The sequence below is a fragment of the Melozone crissalis genome, unplaced genomic scaffold (assembly GCF_028551555.1).
Source record: "Melozone crissalis strain CALT ecotype California unplaced genomic scaffold, PUWL_Pcris_2 ptg000005l_1, whole genome shotgun sequence".
Classification (NCBI taxonomy): Eukaryota; Metazoa; Chordata; class Aves; order Passeriformes; family Passerellidae; genus Melozone; species Melozone crissalis.
In genome coordinates this window covers 44453349-44474522 of record NW_026535783.1, presented here as the reverse complement: position 1 = coordinate 44474522, position 21174 = coordinate 44453349, and the positions used below count along the sequence as shown (strand labels likewise).

Here is a 21174-nt window from a genome sequence, read left to right as displayed (position 1 = left end):
AGACACAAAAAATAAAAAAAAGATAATCCTAACAGTTTTTACAGAATATATCATAATCCAATGTAACAGTTACAAAAAAAAAAAAAAGGAGGAAGGAAACACAGTCAAATAAAAACTGTTTTAAAGGTGTTGTGGGACTGCTCTTTTTGGACAGAATTATCAGAAACATTTCTGGGTAAATGCTTTGTAATCCCTGAGGACAAAATTATTTTCTTCATATTTACATGTACACACATTTTACTGCTGACTCTGAAAATTAAGCTAAAGCTATCTGCAAAAGTAGAATGCATAATATCTATACCATCCTGAAAATATTTAAGACAGTCTGCATAGCAACAACAGGAAATTCATAATATTTTAAAACAACATTTATGAAGAGAAGCTGTTCTGAGGACAGATAAATGGTTCCGTACTTGCAGAAATATTTCTGATACTTAATTTTACAGATGCTTATTTTTTTTTGTTTAACTGACAAAAAACTCCATCACCTTTGGTGTGATGGCTTGATATAGTTCTAGTCTTTTTCTAATAATTCAGCAAGCTACAATACATAACAAGAACAAAGATTTAAAAAAAACCCTGACTGCTTATGAAAAAATAGTGTAATTTTATTTATTTACGGCTTTTGTAGTGATAAAGAATATCTCAATTAGAAAATTATTATGAATATGACAAAATAATATTATATATTATTATAATAAATGAAAGCCACATAGAACTATTAAATAACTTTTCAATATATTTTTGTCAGTGAAACAAACAGTTCCCTTGATATAACTTAATTTTTAAGTGTGCTCTTTTCCATTCTTGCAGGGTATTTTCTGTGAAAATACGTCATCTGTATTTTTACTTTACGCGATGTGATAATTAGTCAGATGAAAAAGTCACAGTGAAAAAATAGTATCTATGCATGAAAAAGAATACATTTATTGTTTAAAGCTTGATAAATTCTACATTGAATCAAAGTTTATGTCATAGTACATAAAACAATAACTCTAATTCTAATTCCCCTCAAATCCAGAAAAACAATAATTTAAAGGAATGCAAAAAGCATATCTGTAAGATTTTTCAAAACAGAATAAAATTTTCTGAAAGTTGCTAGAGCATGAGTATCCCTGTGTATTTACAGATGAAGACGTTTCTACTCATTTGCACATTGCCATCTCAGATAAATGTATTCCTGATGCACACAGTCACAGTTCAGAATTTTGTTGTTTTTCTCTCAAACTGCCTCATGAAGATTACCATTTTTATTGAAAAGAATCAGAGTTTATGCATAAATTAATGACAAAGTTTTTGAAAGTTTCCTCTACTTAGAGGACAAGAATGATGACAGCATTTCTGACAGTATCTTGACTAACAATCAATTCACAAGAGAGTTAGATGACTCTAGAAAGTGATTTTTGACTTCAAGGTCATTTTAGCTGTCATGATGGTTGAACAAGCTGTCTTACCACTTTGACCAATGACTTCCTAAGCTGCAGGTCAAAGTTTGAATTTCAAGGCTTGGACCAGAAACAGTTGCAGTTCTCCCCTTCTCATACACTTGACCCTGCAAAGAAACTTCTGTTTTGTGTGAAAGGGGTTCCCAGGAAGCTATATGTATTCTTTGCATTCAGCAAGAGATATTTTAAGCTACTTGAAATCCCACTCTATGGAATTTAATACCTATCAGTAACTGACCCAACCCCAGCAGTGTTCAAAGCAAGGCTTTATAAGTCCTTAACCAACCTGGATTAGTGCGAGGCATCCCTGTCCATGAATGTGAGGCTGGAGCTAGAACCTTTCCAACCCCTCAACAAACTATGATTATGATTAAATAAGACCTTTCAGGTGATAAAAGAGTGATGACTATTTAGGCCTATGCATGGTGACTTTGTCTAACACAAAATTTCTATGTCATCAATGAACAGACAAATTTAAATCTGGTGGTCATGGTAACGCAATACTTAAAACCTAATTCTAATAGTTGATTGTTTTCAAATCAGTATGAGATCATTAAAATTCACTAGAAAGCCTTGCTTAAGCTACTCCTAAGCAAATCCCTTGTGGTAGGCATTTAAGTAAAAATGTGCTGTCATATGAAAGGTATATGTGTGGTGGTTTCAGACTTTAAATCCAAAAAAATATTACTTACATTACCTCTACCATAAAAGTAAAACCTGATCCTCAGAAAGAAATGACATGATAAAATGACTGTAACTTTACTCCCTGCTTAACACTATTTTATTCTTTTCCAGTCTAGGGTATCAGGAGATGGCTAGTTAATGACATTGCTTCACTTAGTATTGGTCTTGAAAAAGAATGTCACATATTCTAATGCATAAAAAAGTGCTTCTTGGTTTTACTGCCCCCCTGCTTGCAGATTTGTCAATCACAGATGTAAGTTGATTAAAGGTAGAAAAATTTTAGCTCAGTCTTTGGATTTGAAATGAAATATAAAAGGACTGATGCACTGATCCTTGTATTGTGATATTTGCCCCTTCTGCTTCTCTGGGACAGAACTGAAAACAAACAAGGACATTAACAAGCAAAGACCCATAAAATGAAACAGATGGGGGGAACATGGGTGGAAACAAATCTGGCAACTCCCCAACCACTATTTAAAAAATATCAAACAGGTTTCCTGAACCCCCAATAAGGAAGACTTCTCTAAGATGTATGTGTTGTTTAACTGATTATGCTCTATACAGGTAATGATATTATAGTGAGTACTCAAGCATGCTGTCATTCATTCCCATTCCTTTTTTTATAAATCTGCTGTACAGCTACAGAACAACAAACTCAGATCAGCCATTATATGGGAACAGATAGAAATTATTTTCTCAAAGAGCTGACTTATCCTATCCTTGAAAGAGAAGAGTTGGATGAATTTATGGATTGGTGTACAATATAACTGGCAGATGGAGAGATTGAAGTTATTGAAGAGTGAATTACCAAGTCAAGAAGTACTCTCCTGTCTAGTCACACACACTTCCTGCAACTGAATAAAAAAAAAATAGTGTCTGCTCATCTAGGTATAACTAAATATTGTTACATATAAAGATGCTACCATTTTATGGGTAATTTATAGAGAGGACCAATACAGAGAGACTAAATGTCATTACTGTGATATTTAAGGCTTTGGAAACAGGCTTTGATTTATATGGTCTTAGGTATTATGGCCCAAGAAGTTTTTCTTAGAAGAATCTGCCTCCAGCTTTAACTGTTCTTAATTCTCTGCACTGAATGTTATTTTTTTCCTTACAGTGAATAAGCAGTAACAGTATAGTGATATCCACACTTTTCAAAAGCTGTTAGCTCATACTTTTGTATCATATGAGCAACATTTCAGGTCCTTTAAGAAAAAAATAGTAATACTATGAGGTTGTATTTTGTCTTCTAGGAAGAGGAAAGACGGTGACTTTTTAAGGACAAGGGTTAAGGAGTATCTTCTAAAATTTGTCAGTGCAATGGGAACATTGTCAAAATTTCTATTCCCATGGTTTTCGTTCTTTGCTCTGTTGGTGCTGAGATGTTTTTTTAAAGACTTGTTCAAACTAATACAGTAAGGAAGAAGTCCAGAGAGCTGTCTATATGTCCGATAGCAGTCATTTGGTCTAGACAAATCAGCAATTTATGATAATATATAAGAATTACAACTGTTTTCCAACTTGATATAGAGTGAAACAATAACTTGCAGAACTGGAAACTCAAGTTTCAGAACATATGACATCTACTTTTTTTTTTTCAAGAATCAGTTATAAACACAGTCCTTTTTGTGTACTACATAAATAATACAGAAATATAATTAAATTTCTTAATCTTTATAAAAATTGCATATACAAAATAGTCTTTCTATTAGTATATTTTACTAATAGGTACAACTTTATTCATTAAAAGTATAATGTTTGCTTTCAATGCAGGCACAAGTAATACATTTCACTGCTTCTGCAGTAGTTCTTGTTGTTATCAGTCTTCAAAAATTCTAAAATTTATGAAACATAAAAAATTCAATGAATCTAAACATAAAAGCATTATATCATAAAGCAGTTATGAAACTGACTTAACCAAAAGATAAGAAGCATATTAAGAACTGGCTTCAGCAGTACTTCCACAATCACTAAAGTAATGTAAGGAAAATAAGATCTCATAGCCAAATTTTACTATTTGATTCTCAGAGTTTTATAGTATCTGAATTGGTGCACCAAATAACTTGGTCCATATTGTGTATTATAGTTTCTTCTTTATTAAACAAAACAAAACATAACTGTATAGAAGCCCATGGCTTCTAAATTTCAATCGAAATATAAAACTCTAGTTCAACTAGTTCAGTTGTGTAGATAAACTTTTGTAGTTATCTGAGGAAGATATTGGCTTAGTCTTCAGATTTTAATGACTAGCCTGGCAAAGTGCATTCTCCTCATTAATAAATAGCAAAACAGCATGTTATGTACAGGTGTGCCTATTCTGCATACTTGAACAACCTGTCCACTCTGGGCAGGAAAGGGAGTGCCTATCACTGTAAGGCTGCTCAGATTTTGTAAACAATGTCTTCAAAAGGCCTCAATGCACTACAAGCAATTGCCTGTGATGATAGTCATTGAGGAATAAATTTAATTTACAATCCATCCACCAACAGTGCTGTTAAGGATAAGGAGAAATTCACAACACCTGGAGTCCCATCAAAATAAAAACAAGGCTCCTGTTAAACTACAAATTTTTATATTTTTCCCTCTGCAATATTCTCATCACCCCGCCTGTACACCTGCACTATATTTTAATAGGTTACTGTCAAATAAACTCAATGAGATTAAGTAACACATTGGAAAAAACAATTTGGTACATTTTTGCACTCAAATTCAACAAATTTAAGGTGTATAGAAGCACCAGTATGTTGCTTAGATAAATAAAGGATTCTCCCAAAGTAGAGGTTAGTAGCACAAACCAATAAAATTGAAATATGCCTCCTGTTTCTCTTTCAGCACTACAATATTTTTAATTCAGGGAGCATTTACCTTACAGATTTTAAACCCAAAATAAAGCTGCAGAATAAGTTGAGAATATAAGAATGTTAAACGTCAGGTTTTCAGAAGAGGAAAAGTTAAACTAATACATATTTATCTTGAGATGTGCTGTAGACCAAATAGTTTCAAAGAAAATGGTATCATTTTTTCATGTATTCAAAAAGGGAAGTACATTTTAACTTGTAATTGCTTTTTTAAATTATCAGAATATAAATCCTTTTTACCATCTTAATATTTTCCTTCAGATTCTAAAATTCTGAAGGTGGAATGGAAAAAATATGAAAAAAAGAATCCTGTGCAGCTGAGATTTTAATTTCTACTAATGACCAGAAAAGCTATTTTAGATGCAGTTATAGTAGTAAATACATATACAGCTAAGTCTTTCTATGAAGAAATAAAAAATGTACATACACATTATAAAAATGCATCTACAGTGCACATACTTTAATGACACAGTGATCAAACAAGCAGATCATGGACTCATTTTAACTTGAAAACAAAACTACTTTGAAAATAATAAAGTAATTTATTTTAGATAGAGAGGATTATCAGTCAAGTTTTGGAAATGTCACCAGTGCATTAGTCAACAGACTGCTTCCTCTGCGTTACACACTTTGGGAATTTCTGAATATGGTTATGGTGTGCTAACGACAGTACAGCTCCACTGAACTCATATTGTCAAAAAGACGTTAGAAAAGATAAAGAATTTTCAAGTAGTAATAACAATAATAGTCACAAAACCAGGCATTTGTGAAACAAAGTGTTTTCAAAGATTAAGAAACAGATATTAAGCATCTAAATGAGCAACAAAAAAAAGATATATATAATCCACATTTATGTTTTAAAGGTGATACTCCTTGGTTTGGCAGACAGATATTTTATCCTGTCTTTCCCATAAGCCTTTCTAATAATAATTTTAAGCTACATTTTTTTTCTTTTGGAAATTTCTAGCATTTTCTGTCTTAGTGAGGTCTTCCTTTGTGTCTTCTTCTTCTTCTTCTTCTTCTTCTTCTTCTTCTTCTTCTTTTTCCAATTTAAGTCTCCCCTCGCTACTATGTGCATTTATGTTTAAATTTGAAGTGTCCTTTTTTCTCCTTTAGTGTTATCCTGGGCTCTTCAAAAAACTCTAGAAAGACCAGCTGTATGTGTTTTTTTGACTCTGGTTTGATGCAAAACTAAATTAGACTCTACTTAGACAAAGGTTAAAATAAAAGAAAATGCAAGAATTAAATTCTCAAAGAGAAATCTCTAAACATGCAGCAGAAAAAGGACATATAACAAAAATGAGTCCAAAAAAGAAAAACAATAAAGCAAAAATACAATTATTTCTTAAAAATGCTTTAACATTCTCATTAAAAATATGTGAAACAAAATTGGTTTTGACTGAACTAGTCTGTATTGGATGGAGGTATCAAGGTTTTGGTGTTTTGGGATAGTTTCCACCAATCCAGTTTAAGTAATTCCAAAGATACAAGAAGTAATCTCGCTGAGAGAAACTATACAAGACAGAAAATTTCTGAGTTAGAAATTATTTCAAGAAAACAATTATACATGAAGTTGGAACAGTGATTAAAGCCTGTGTCCTTTCAAAAGTGTCTAGGTATGTTTTAGAAGGAAATACACTTGTCAGGACTGGCATATCATACATGTAAATCAGCTTTCACTGCAGTTGGACCACGTCTACTAGCTCCATTACTGGCCAATTACAAATGAAATGCAGGACAGGCCCTTGAAAATATTTACTGATAACCTAGAAAAGATAGTGAAAACAGACATTGGGGCAAGCAGAATGACACCTGGAACATGAGAAACCTAATTTCATGGAACTCCAGGATAGTTAGAGTTGGAAGGGACCTCCGACAATCAAGTCCAATGCCCCTGAGAAGGCAGCACCACCTAGAGCAAGTGACACAGGAATATATTTAGGTTAGCTTTGAATTTTTCCAGAAAAGGAGGGAGACTCCACAATCTTCCTGGGCAGCCAGTGCCAGTGCTCTTCCTCGTGTTAAGGAGAAAATTGTTGTGTTTTATTTATGGCTTTTGCTCCTCTTTCTGTCACTAGGCTACACTGAAAAGTCTCTGGCACCATCTTCCTGACACCTGCTCTTGAGATATTTATATGTTTTGATGAGATTCCCTTCCCAGTCTTCTCTGCTGGATCCTCTCCAGTAGTTCCTTATTTTTCTTGTATCAAGGGGCTCAGAACCAAACACAGTACTTCAAATGTGGCTTTTTCTAAGTGCTTATGACTGTGGATATCTTATTTTCCAATAGAATCCTAATTTCATCTAGAATATGAAAAGACATTCCAGTTTTTGCATCATTGATGCTTGACTACTATGAATTGCAGTAAATCATTACACTTCTCATATCCATAAATTATTTTCTTAAAAAAATTGGTAATTTTTGACAGTTTGGTGTGGTATGAGAAAAATAAAGGAAATAAATATTGATTCCAGTTCTAATAAAAGCTTCAATGCTGAATTTTTTGAGTGAGGATGAAATTGAAATGTTAAAATTTTCAGAATAAGCCTTCCACTAATTTAAATATCTAATAGGTCTGACAACAAATATTCCTCTCTTTAAGTCTTGATAGGAAATATAAACAGATTTTTAACAGCTCAGTAAAATCACTGGGTCTAATTCTGATGTCTAACTTGACGAACTCAAATTGATATTGATGTTTACTGAATGAATCCATAATTTTCCATTACTTAAAAGCCAATCCCAATTTTCCATGATGGCAACAAATTTTTATAGAAGCTGAAGAGTTTCTTATACAGATCCAAACTTCAATTTATTCATTTAAGCAAACTCCAATGAGAGGCAGGGGAAGAGAAAAAAAAAGAGTTAAGCAACTGTAAATTTCAAGTCTTGAAATCATCAACAAAATCCCAATTTTTGGAGAAAGTGTAGTACAAGCAAGTTACATTTATAAAAAAAATGTCTTTCTCTGGCTTTTAATTATATCCACATTCTAGTTTCCTATAGTAAAAAATAATTCAGTTTATGAAGGCAAGAGATACTATTCCTGAAAAAGTCTAGTTGAGCAGCTAGAACCAGTGTATTTGGTTAAGTACTTAATATTTTATTTGTTTTCTCTAAAAGCTGGTGTATTTTCTGTTAAAGGAACAGGAGTATCATTTGTGTATATTCCTGATTAATACCTGGATCCTATATCGTTTATTCCCTTTTTTGTCAAACTCTTTTATAGGATTATGCAGGTGTAGAAGTGCAGACCATCGGTTAACAGTGTCTAGGAGAATATCAGCAAAAATTTTCCTTTGAGTGCAGATATTAGAAGGAGCTTGAAAGAATACAGAAGGATGCTCTACGGTTGAAAGCAAACTGTCTGTATACCAAGGGCCAGAGTTTTATTGTAGCATGAGTCTTACAAAACTGACAATGGGTGCAGTGCAGTAACATCATTCAGTTGAAAAATGCATGTCTGTGTTGATATCAAAAGGATGACATCAGACCATAACACTGTCTGGATGAAACCCTAACAGAATTATTTTTGAGTGCTGCCATTGTGCTCTGTCAATCTCTGGTAATGGATTTTTTCCCTCTGGTTAATCTAGCATGAATTTTTTGATGTTTCAGGTCTTATTGAAAAATAAGAGTTTCGTGTGTTGGTAGGTACAAACGGAATTTTGATAATTAATCCTAAAATCATATATTGGTTGGAAATCTGAAATGCTATAAAATAGTACTTTTTTAATTATAGAAAGTAAAGATCAAAAAGTCTGTGTGGTGGATACTTACTAATGTAAGTCAAGACAAAAACCTAGATTGTGATTGATTATGAAAAGAATGCTTAACCAGACCATGTAAATTTTTTCAGTCATTGCCTTTTTTTTTGAGGGAAGAGTATGGCAGATAATGTGGGATAAAGTCATAAAACCTAAATCCTAATTAAGACATACATCTTAACATAAATCATAGATCTAAAATAAAACTTGAGCTGGACGTAGAGCAGCTGTGGATGAGTCTTAGTGTCATTGAACCACCCTAAAGGAATAGGAAGATGGTCATAAAGCCACTGACTTTCTCCTAGGATGCTGACCTGAATTCTATTCCATTTAATGCATTTCACAATCAAGTGGACTACTAATGGCAGATTTGTTGATTTAAAAAAAGTTAAATCAAATGAAAAAATCATGTCATAAAGACAAAATTAAATCCAATTTATTACTGACAGTAGTTAAATGGTAAGTAACTTCCTAAAATAATACTTAGATCAATACAATGTAAGGACATTAAAAAATGCCTGTATTGAGTCAAGATCAGCCAAGTACTTTGACACTCTCTCTGCCAGTGGCACAGGAATGTTTTTTTAATTGTCCTTCTCAGATTTCAGTGCTAGAAGGAACATGAAAAAGGCAAGAGCCAATTTCTAAACTTTGTCAGCAGCACTCTCTGGGTGCCTGAATATTTTCTACTTTCTTTTACTCACTGGGACAGGATTTTTCTTTGGTTGTGTAAAATTGTGCTTTTATTTACTCAATTGCTATCTCTCTGGAGCAGCAGATTCAACTAGCTTTTAAGATAGCCACCTTCAGGGGGCTGTGTAACATTCAGGACTATTAATGGATGCAGCCTTAATGTGGTTTTTTGTTGACTGCAGTACAAAATAATAATAGTTTTCTGCTGGGAAGAAAATATACTTGGTCTATTTCTGACAGCCATTATGGGACTTGGCTACTCAATGGAACAAGCACAGGGACAAGCTTTTACATGTTTTTGGAACCATGTAATCTGACTGAACCTGTAGTACTTGTGAGAGCTGTGAAACTAAAGATTCTCAGTCTTTGAACTTCCTGAGTGGAATTTGTTGCTAAATTACATTCATAAAATATATGCTTTTAATTACTATAGCTTTAAATCATCCTTTGTTGTTGAATCAAACATGAATACACTGGCAACTTAGAGATGCTAAATCTGCTGAACTGTGTTATGCATAAATTTCCATTAATCTTCCAACCATATTTTTTTAACAATTTTCAATTTTGAAGGAATATCTTAAGAAAAGAGAAATCATCTGAAAACGCATTAATGAAAGATTCAAAACATTTTCCAAGAAGGGAGATGATGATATAAAAAGCCATGAGGGAAAGCAACACTTGCATTTCTATTTGTTTTTTCTTTACCAAAGCTCCCTTGATTTAGATGCACTTCCCATACTTATGCAGCTCTTTTGCTCATTCATTTGTTCATTCACTACCAACAAGGGGCAGATTCTCCTGAACTGAATATGTGGGATAAGTGCTGAAATTTCTATTGCATGCATTCACTTGACTGGAAATGTATGCATATGTGCAATATAAAATTTAATGATCATGCTAAATATTTAAGTGTTAGCAAAATGCACCAACACCTGCCTCCTTCCGTATAGTACTTAATGGCTTACACATCAAGCCATTGCAATTCTTGTGTTTCCTAAAGCATATTTTATAAGTAGTTTTTAATCACAAAGAAAAACTGAGCAATAATCACTCGAGTATTTGAAGAAGCTGGCCATGTTTTGTTGTCATTGAATTTATATAACCATTCCTGGTTTACTTAATATGACTAGTAGCAGACCAATTCTCTTTCATGATTTTCTCTTTTCTCTTCACAGCCACAAGTGCCTCAGAATAAAGTAGCTTGTTTTATATTAGATGAAATACATACAATTGCACAGAACAATTAAAAAAAGAATTAGTAAATGTCTGTATTAATGTATAGGTGCTAATTGCAATCAGTTACTGAGAATCATCTGCTAAAAGGTAAGTCCTTTTAAGGCTGCTTGATTAAAATATAGTGTTTGCCTGTCCTGTCAACTAGTGTGAAAAATATTTTTTATGACATACGTTGCATCTCTTCCAACATTAATTTATCTAGCACTCTGAAGCTGAAATGGTTACTGTAAAAGCAAGTTGAATCTGCTGCTAAAGAGTAATAAGAAATACATTTTTATACAATCAAAGAAAAGTCCTGCCCCAGTAAGTAGAAGACAGTAGGAAATACTCAGGCACTCAGAGAGCGTTGCCGACAAACTTGAAGAACAATGTCATATTTGGAGACTAAGACGACACACTCATTCATTCGTGTTTAGTAAGGAGGGAAAGTTTAAAGGAGTGTAGTCCTAGGCATTAAAGATATGCAACTTAGGTCTTGTTTCTCTGCTATTACACAGATGGGACTTCCTGCTAATTTAATTACCTCATTTTCCTCCCCATTAATTTTGTGGTGCCTGGGTGTGTTCTGGAAAGAGGCGCACTTCTACCATGAACCCTTGACAGAACTTCTGTTGGCTTCTACTTCAGCCTCTCAGTCACTTTCACTGTGTGCCAATATGATGTAAAGTGTGCAAGGGCATAGCTATTTACAGAGGCAATTCTTTGAGCTGCTTGCTGAAGGTGAAATCCTAAGCCATAGAAGTCAACATCCAATTTAACTATTCTCTGATTAACTAACTTGCCCATGACAATCTATTTGTGAGCTGTCTGTTCTGAAAAAGCATCATGCTTTTATATTCTCATGCTCTTGCTGATTCAAACTTATGCTCAGAAAAGTTTATTTGGCAGCCTTGAAATACAAAAAATATACTGGACAAATAGTTACAAGTTGAAATATATTAATAATACTGGGGGGCGACTACTACTACTACTACTACTATTTCTACTAGTGCAAGTTTAAATTTATAAATGTCACTACAGAGGTCATCATTACAGCAGTTTGGCAGTAGAAAGTTAAGGAAATATTCATCTGTAAAACCAAGACAGTAAAACTAATTAAAAAGAAAAAAGAGGGTATGACAAAATTTTTAATTGCAAAATAATAATAATAAAACCCAAGTAATTGCACCTCTTTTTTATTTTTTTAATGTATTTTTTAATTTGGGACTGTCATAGTGATATTTAAGGCGTCAATTTGATAATGTAAATCATACCCTTATATTTTATATGAAGAAAGTATTGTAAAAGAACAAGATACAATACCAAAAGTAATATCTAAAACCACATATAAATGTTATTTTACCCTCAAGATAGCTAAAGCCCCTAGAACAGCATTGATATGAGTGTTTAGTAACTATACGAGTATTTACTTTGACTTTCCCCGCACCTGTAGGAATGCTGGGATATAGCTGAAACTTTGTTTGCATTAATGAAACAATTTCTGGCATCCACAGCTGTCTTGTGCAATAAGGAAAATGAATATTCTCTAACAAGCTAGAATCCTCTTGTGCTGCTGCTGGTGGTTTCTAATTTTACTACAGGCACAGTTCCTCAATGCTTCAGCTCATTATAGAGACAAATATCACCCAGTTACAGGTAACTTTTCATTCTAACGTGCTTATGCCACGGATGTCTGTGCTTCAGAGATATTCTGTTTTGCACCTGAAATTACTTTCTGTGTTACAGCTATGAAGTGTGATTAGAAAAAAAGATACTGCAATTTAGATAAACCCCCACTAAATGGCTCAACTGAAACAAAGCTGAAAATGAAGGTATAAATGGCTGAAGTGATTAAGACTGTCAAGTTCTCCCAGGTCCTGTTAGAGAATGAAATAGCTGATGGATTATTATTTATCCCTGAATGTGAGTTTTGGGGATTTAATTAAAGATGTTCTATTATATTTTTCAAAGCCTATTTGAGGCTGTGAATCAAGACCTGCAATAACAGAATGTGGTATTGTTAATGGAAAAAATGGATAACTAGAAACTTCAAAAATGTCCATTTGTTAAACTGTAATTTGACTGCTTGATTTTTTCCCTTTATATGAGTCAAAGAACAAGATGATGTTAAGAATGTCAGATTTCTTTGTGAAAAGTGAATATTTGCTAGCTATTATAAATACTGCTTTGCTCACTGATCACTATTGTTACTGTAAAAAAGAAAGTATATAAATGTATCTTAAAATAAAAAGAGAAGATATCCTTACAATACACACATGATCAATGGCTGCAAATAGGATCACAAAAAAAGCTATTAGTAAAAGGATAACTTTCCTTATTAATAAATTCTTCAACACACATGGAAAGTATAAGCACAGCCATGGGACTCCATTTCAAGAGGAGAATGCACCACATTTTCCAGCAAATTTGAAATAGAAATAAAAATTATTACTAAATTTTCAGATCACAAATGATAGTTTTTATATATACAAATGAGAGTGTTTATATATACAGTAATCCGGGGAAAGAAAGTGGAATTTAGCTGAAATACAATGCCAAGCTCTCCTCATCTAGCTTAGCTAAACTAAGATGAAAAAAGACAAGCCAGCCAGCGCTCAGTATAAACTGTGATGATCTGATTAAGTGCCAGAGGAGGCTAGGTTAATTATCAGACAGAAAATTAAACCTCCAGCTGCAACTCATTCAGTAAAAGTTTTCTTTTTGAAAGGTCTATAACTACAAACAAAGGAATAAAACAACATTTTACCTTTAGGGAAATACTGCGACACTGTTCTGTTGTATGAAGAAGAGCAAAGAGATTCACTGAGGAGAAAAAAATAAACATTTTATAAAAGTGCCCCATGAGGGAGCCTAGTTGAACCATGTATATTTTTTGGGTCAAACAGATAGGCCATTATCATCTTCTTTCAGTTTTAAGGAAGTGAGCAAGGCAAGATAGTGTGGCCTGAAAACTGAAGAATCTCTTTTTCCACTGGCTCACACTTTTTCTGTTTCAACTAGGATAGTAGTCAGGATTCACTTTCCCACATAACATAGCCCTTTTTGGAGGGATCATTGATATAGGGACAAAAGTTTCTGGAGTTTCTCAAGAGACACGGGTATACAATTAAGAATTGATCTCCACCAAGTACTTGCTTTCGTTGAGCAACTGTTATACCTCTCAAAAGTCTGTGTCAAGACTACACTACATTGAAGACAAATTTAGTTTAAGAGGTTAATTTAATATCTGCAAATCTGCCTTATGCATTTGAAGGTTGGCTTGGATAAAATGGAACTTGCCTCAGAACTTGAGTTGTGAATCTGGTGCTCAGAACTAGCTGTTTGAGTGTGCACGTATGCATTTGAAGTAGATAGCTACACACAAATCAGAACAGTTGATAATGATTTTTTAAAAGGAACTCTGTAAAGGATATCTATATAGAAATTCTTGTTTGATCCAGTTCAAATTTTATCAACACTTTTGGCTGATGAACATAGTCACAATTGATAATGTTTGCCACCGTGCACGTGTTGAGTAAATCACCAAAAAACTTTATCATGTATTTTGCATGCCCCTTCAATTATTTTTCTAAGTAAATAAATTGTTTTGAACTTCAGTCTTCTAATATGCAAAAAACTTACAGTACAGTTATGTTATTTTGGAAAAAAGAAAAGCACAGGGGAGAAATTCCATATGTATCAAAAGTTTTGAAAAATGTTATGTAGGAATAATTATTTGTTTTAAAACACACAAAGAAACTAACAAAATATGTTTTATTATATTACTGGAACCAGTTTTCAAAGGAAAAATTAACCATATTGACAAGCTAAGGGAAAAGGGAAAATGCAAATAAGGTTGTCAATATAGTTAATTTTTCTTCTGAAAACATTTTTTGCTGGCCTTTATCCAGCAAAATATCCCAATACACCAGGAGTCAAGATTCTTGGGACAGCAAGGAAGGCGCACAAAAAGCTCATCTATCTTGGACCCCAGGAGAGAAGATCTTTAGCATCAAGGATCTGCTTGGTAGAATACTGTGGCATATAGCCTTGGAGGGAGGAAGGGCTCCAGAAGGATGATAAATATTCAAGAATCACCTCTACAAGCTCAGAAATGGTGCATGCAAACAAAAAGGAAATCAGGCAAAAATACCAGGAGGCCTGCATTAATAAAAAAGGAGATTCTGGATGAAGTCAGACACAAAAGTGAAACCTGCAGAGGATGGAAAAAAGGACATGCACTCTAGGAAGAATACAAAGAAGCTATCCAAGATTACAGGGATCAGGTTAGGAAAGCTAAAACCCTGGTGAAATTAAATCTGGCCAGTGATGGCAACAAGAAAATATTCTAATAGCTAAAAGAATTGGTGATAAAAGTAAGACTAGGCAAAATGGGGGGTCTGTCTGGAATAAATCGAGAGATCTGTTTACCCACAAGGTGGAGAAGACTGAGGTTTCTAATTACATGTTTGCTTTGGTAATCACTGTCAAGTGCTCCAGATACTGTGTCAAAAAGGCAAAGGCAGGGACTAGAGAATGAAGAGCAGCCCATTGTATGATAAGATCAGGTTTGAGACCATCTAGGGAACCTGAAGTCCATTGAACTTTGATTAGAGGCCTCTGTAAGTCTTGAGGAAACTGATGCTTGAAGTTGCTATGCTACAGTATAGTTGACATATATGAGAAGTTGTGACAGTCAGATGAATTTCCTACTGCCAGAAAAAGGAGAAAGATAACATCAGTTTTTAAATAGGTGAGAAGGGAAGACCTAAGGAAGTACAGGCTGGTCAGTCTCGCTTCTGTGCTTGGCATAATTGTGGAACAGATCCTTCTGAAAATTATTCCAAGGTAGATGTAAAATAAAGAGGTGATTGGTGACAGCCAGCCAGGCTTCACTAAGGGTAAATCATGCTTGAAAAACCTGGAAAAGGCAACAGACATAATCTACATGGTAGTTGTTCAAAGTGTTTGACTCTGTCCCATACAACACTTACTTTCTAAATTGGAGAGTCAATTGGGTTTGACAGATAGACCACTCAGTGAACAGGGAATTGGCTGAGTGGTTGCACTTAAAGTCTTGTGTTCAATGGCTTGATGTTCAGATGGATATCAGTGGTGTTCCTCAGGTGCTAGTATTGGGATGGTGCCATTTAACATTTTTATTGGCAACATGAGCAGTGAGATTGAGTACACCTTTGGAAAGTTTGCCAATGACACTGACACACTGAAGGGAAGGGATGCCATTCAGAGGGATTGAGAGGCTTGAGAATGGCCAAAAGGAGGCACAGGAATCTCAAAAAGGCTAAATGGAAGGTCCTGCACCTGAGTCTGGGCAATCCTAAACACAAATACAAGAAATGGATTGAGAGAAGGGTTAAAGAGAAGGACTCAGGACTGCTGGTTGATGGGAAGCTCAACATAATACATGATAATGGACCAGAAAAACAAAAGAATCTTGGTCTGCATCAGAAGGAGCATGGCCAGCTGGTCATGGCGGTGATGCTTTCCTTCTACTCTGCTCTTGTGAGACCTCCACCAGAAGTACTGTCTCCAGGTCTAGAGGTCTCAACACAAGAAGGACATGGACATACTGTAGAAGATCCAGAGGAGGGCCACAAAGATGACCAAAGGGCTGGAATAGTCTGAAGAACAGCAGGTTCTGGAGAGACATTACTACATCCATCTAGCACTTAAAGGGGCCTACAGAAAAGATGGAGAGGGACTTTTTACAAGGGCATGTACTTTTAGGACAAGAGTGAAGGACTTTAAACAGAAAGGTGTTGTATCTAAGTTTGTGATAAGGAAAGAATTCTTCACTATGAGAATTGTGAAATGCTGGAACAGGTCTCCCAGAGAACCTGCGGAGTCTCCATCCCTGGAAGAGTTCAGGGCCAGGTTATGAGGTGTTTTGAGCAACCTGGTCTAATGAAAGGTGTCCTTGCCCATGGCAGGATGGTTGAACTAACCTATCCTTGAGGACCCCTTCCAACTTGAACCATGCTATGATTCTAAGTAAAAATTAAGCAGCATTTCAAGGAAGCATTGTTGGGAGCTTTGAATCAGAGAAAGTTTCCATGTCAATTTAAATTAGGTTGATAAGTCTTATTTTTCTGGCATCATGATGTAACATAAAAGAAAAAAACAGGAAGACATGGTAGTCCTGTAAATGTCTTATAAATGAAGAGTTCCAGGATGTGGTTGAGCTTCCTGTGGCTCAAGCCAAATAACTGTTGCATGGGTTGGAATTCCAGCTCTGTATGTGCAGTGGCTGGACAAGTCCTGAGGACCACCGGAAATAAACTAGAAAGGGCGCTGACTTAGCAATTTAAATTATATTACTAATGCAACAATTCCATGTGAATTTAAACAACAAAAATTGAGAAAAAAAGGTTTGAAAAGCACATTAATAGGAAAATTGTGTTTGTGTTACTTAGGCCAGTAACTGAATTTTAATCCATAGAATCACTGAAACATAGAATCATTCCGGTTGGAAAGTCATTTAAGATCATCAAGTCCAGCAACCAGTGTCACCAGTGTGTTCCACACACTTAGCCATGCTTTCAATTGCCTGCATATCTGCATAATTTTTCAATGCATCTAGACTCTACAACTTTCCTGAGTAGTGTATTTCATAGCTTTACCACTCATTTTGGGAAGACTTGTTATAACTAATGTTAATAACTAATGTAAATTTCTCTTGGCACAACTTGAGGCCATTTCTTCTTATCCTGGGGAAAGAGACTGACCCCTGCCATTCTTCAAACTTGTTTGAGGTAGTTGTAGAGATCAATCATATCAGCCTCTTTTTCTCCAGGATCCCTCAGCCATTACTCCCAAGAATTATGCTCCAGCCCCTTTACCACCTTCATTGTCCTTCTCTGGACTGTTATAGCTATATGGTTAAAATTTTTTGTCAGCAAGTCTTAACTCACTATAAGTTCTTGTCTTATAATAAATTTTGCCAATGACAAAATTTTAAATGTAACTCGAGATAGGTATAAGAAGCAGATGGAACTGGAAAGCACTACCAACTGTTGTACCAAAGGAAGGTGCTGATAAATAGTAAACTCAGTATCAGATTCCTGAGTGCCTTTTTACTCCAGGGGTTGTAAGGCTAGGCTCAGGGCCAGCTTAAAGAATAATAAATGAGATAAATGGCATATAAATGATATAAATGATATCTCACAGATAAATGAGATAAAAGGCATAAATTAATCCAAAAGTAATACAGTTTTGTATTTGTACAGTTTTGACAAAATATTCTGAAGTCCAGTGTGTACTGTTATTTAGAGTAGTATTACTAGAATTGTTTCCAAAATCCTTTTTTAGGCCTACCACAAGTTTCGTAATCTGATTTAGACAGCATCAGAAAAAAATCTTGAATTCAGACCACAATTCAATAAATGATAGATAGATAAGGATCTGTTAGTTGCTGTGTAAGTTTTTCCATTTACACACTCATAAAATTTCTGATTTAACCTTGCAATAAATGTGAAGAAAAACTCAAGATATTTTCAGCTGAATTTTAATAACCTTTCATGAGTATATATGTATTCTAAATACTGCTAAAAACTCAAACTCAGTGAAGTCAAAAACGTTTTTCAAAAATTAGATAACATGATTATAAATAAATAGCTTTAATTCAAACTGTAAAAGAACAGTTCCAGAGAAGATTAACCATTCTATTATGTATAGACCAGCCATATAGTCATATTAATACAGAGAAGATTAATGCATAGACCTGAGGCTTGTAACTTACCAGAAGAATTTTTAAACTTCTAGGTATAGGGAATTAGGTATAGGAATTTACAGTGGATTAAAAAGCAGAGCAAAACAATGCAAAAAATAAAGAAAAAACCTAAATACTAAAGAACAAAACCCAAAAATCCCAAAAGTACAGAAAACACTACATACTACACCATGGAGCAAATATTTCACAACTTCTTACTCATTATTTAGAGAAATATGAAAGATATATCAATAGAAAAAGTAAGCATGCATAAATTATGGGCTTTTTATACAATTTTATTATTTTTCATTTGGAATTTTGGTGAAGCCAACACTTTAAAAAAAAACCAACTTAGAATTGGTAAAAACAAGATACTGTTGATAGAAAGAAGCATACAACAAAGACTGATACTGGATCAGATGAAAATCCAAATCAAGTTTAAAACAATATTTGGTAGATATATTCCACTCATCTTCTTTTAAATGTTTATACTAGAAGGAAGTGCAACACATTCATCCTCTCAAAAACTTTTAGGAGGTTGCATTTTCCTTCTGGTGATTCTAAGGGGATTGCCTTTCCAAAAGACTGAGCTATTTTGATCAGAAAGAAAAAATGTAGCTGAATATTAGTAAACTTACATGATGATTAATTTATTCCTATTCCAGTTTATCCTTCTATTAATCACCAGTCTCTGGTGGTCATATTAGACAGTAAGAGATGATTACAAGAGAAGTTATCTCCAACGTGAAAATATTTTGGTTTTTTATGATACTATAATGCAAATAAAATTTAAATCCTCAAAATGACCATAACATAAGTTTAAAAGTAGCATAAAAATGATACCTAAATTCTCAAATTAACTATTCAAATGTTCCTTATTCTTCTTCAAGATAGAACTCTCAGGAGCACTCAGTATGAGCTTAATGCTGCTTCACTGAGCATCAGGATGCATCCATGGGAGCAGTGTCAAAGTAGACATGAGCATTCTTGCAAAATCTGCTTATAAGAAACTTATTAGAAAATGTTTGGCTGAAACACAGTGAACTAAAAGGTCTGTGCTTTGAGAAATGGTTCAAAAACTTTTCAGCCCTAGGGAAGCTTTCTAATCATCCTGTCTGAACTTCTACATAGCCCCAAAGAATTTTATTTGTTATTTCCTGTTTCAAGCTATTGTCTTCCAATTAAGGTATAGAAATTTATTTTATAAACTTCCCTGTTCTTGGCTGAAAGGCTTGTTTCTGATACAGTATGCCTCATTCCTTAGTAAACTCTTCCATGATAGAATTTCCCAAGAGGTCTGCTGATAAGTTGTTTTCATCCAAGTCTTTCTCTGTCAGATTGTTTCTCTAAATCAAAAATTATTGGATTTTTTTTCCTGAACACTCAAGATATAAACTTTCTTTACTACAGATAATGCTACAAAATTACTTACAAAATTTTTTGTTAGCAGTTTGTTAGGTTATAACATGTCTTTCATAATATACAAAAATAAAAGTTTTAGTATTGCTACATCATTTCAGATAACACTGTTTTACAAATCTTGCTGGCTTATAGTGTTCTATAATATTATTTCTCATAAAGCATGAGGAGTCTCATGAAAGCCTGAATAATTATTAATGAAGAAACACTGCAAAAAGGAGTTGTTTCTTATTTCACTGATGAGCAGAAACACTCCTGGTGTTTACAGCTATGCCCTCACTGAGTTTTTAAAAACAAAACATCAAAGTATTTTTTAGTCCAGGTATTCATGTTTATTTGAAGCTTACATTAATGGAAAATAGAATTCCATTAATTCCAAAAAAAGGCATAAAAAAGTTAATTAAAAACTTACTAGTTCAAGCTTCTCTTCTAAAAATGCCAACATTTTCACAATGGCAGGTCATAAATTTTTAGAAAGGTGGAAGAGAAATTTGAGTACATCACTAATCAATAGTTAGGTAGGCATATCTTGTATAACTCAACTACTCTTTTCATAGGAACATTTCATGAAAATATTGCATGTAAAAATTTATTTTATGAAGCAAGACTGTTGTAAAGTTAGGGAACCAAATTTAGTAATTTGATTATGTATATATTTTAAAGTAAGCTTTGCCTGAGACAGAGTATCCTATCTAAACTAACTCCGTAATTGGAGAAAAAAAATATTTACCTGTTATCCAGATATTCAGAAGCTTGTTTATTTTTCTTAAAGTATATTCAGAGATGAACAGGAAATCTTGCAATTAATTATATCTGGCTGTTATCTGTTGAGTAATTATTTAGTATTTCCCAGTATATTATTCAGTGCCCTTTGTTATTGAAGATTATTCAAATTTTTATCTGAAGGCAGAATGATGAACTCTCCTATGGAATTCTCTGAAGTTTTTTTTTTTGGTAAGATCCTAGATCTTTACAAATATTAAGTAGCAGATCTCCGGAGTAGTCTAATGAGATAAGGCAATGTAAATGGGAAAGTAAGGGAGAGGGCTTATAGGCAAAATTATAAAGAATCAGCTAATTTTGAGCAATTGATTTTTGATGCCCATGGGTTTATTTTTTCCTCACAGAGCTTTATAGCTCTGTATAGGTTCAGAGCAGAGCTGTCACTAAATGCATTTGTCAGATAGATGGCTCACATTTCTGCAATTTATACTGTAAGTGTTTTGTATTGTTAGCCAAAAGATAAGAAATACAGAATTAATCATCCTTTGTGACAAGTGTGATTAAAAGACATCACTATGTAACTGAGTGCTGTCCATGACAAATGATTTACACACACTGAATCAGTTCAAATTCGGGT

At 33.9% G+C, this 21174-nt stretch overlaps 1 protein-coding gene across 22 annotated transcripts in view; it reads right to left on the bottom strand.

The window, feature by feature from the left end:
- The window catches only part of PTPRD (protein tyrosine phosphatase receptor type D), a 1150230-nt gene that overhangs the window by 611185 nt on the left and 517871 nt on the right, over window positions 1–21174 (bottom strand). For all 22 annotated transcript variants that reach the window (XM_054282388.1, XM_054282398.1, XM_054282418.1 and 19 more), the window contains exon 7: window positions 13434–13489. The gene's annotated coding sequence lies outside the window, so the exon portion shown is untranslated. The remainder of the gene's footprint in view (window positions 1–13433; window positions 13490–21174) is intronic.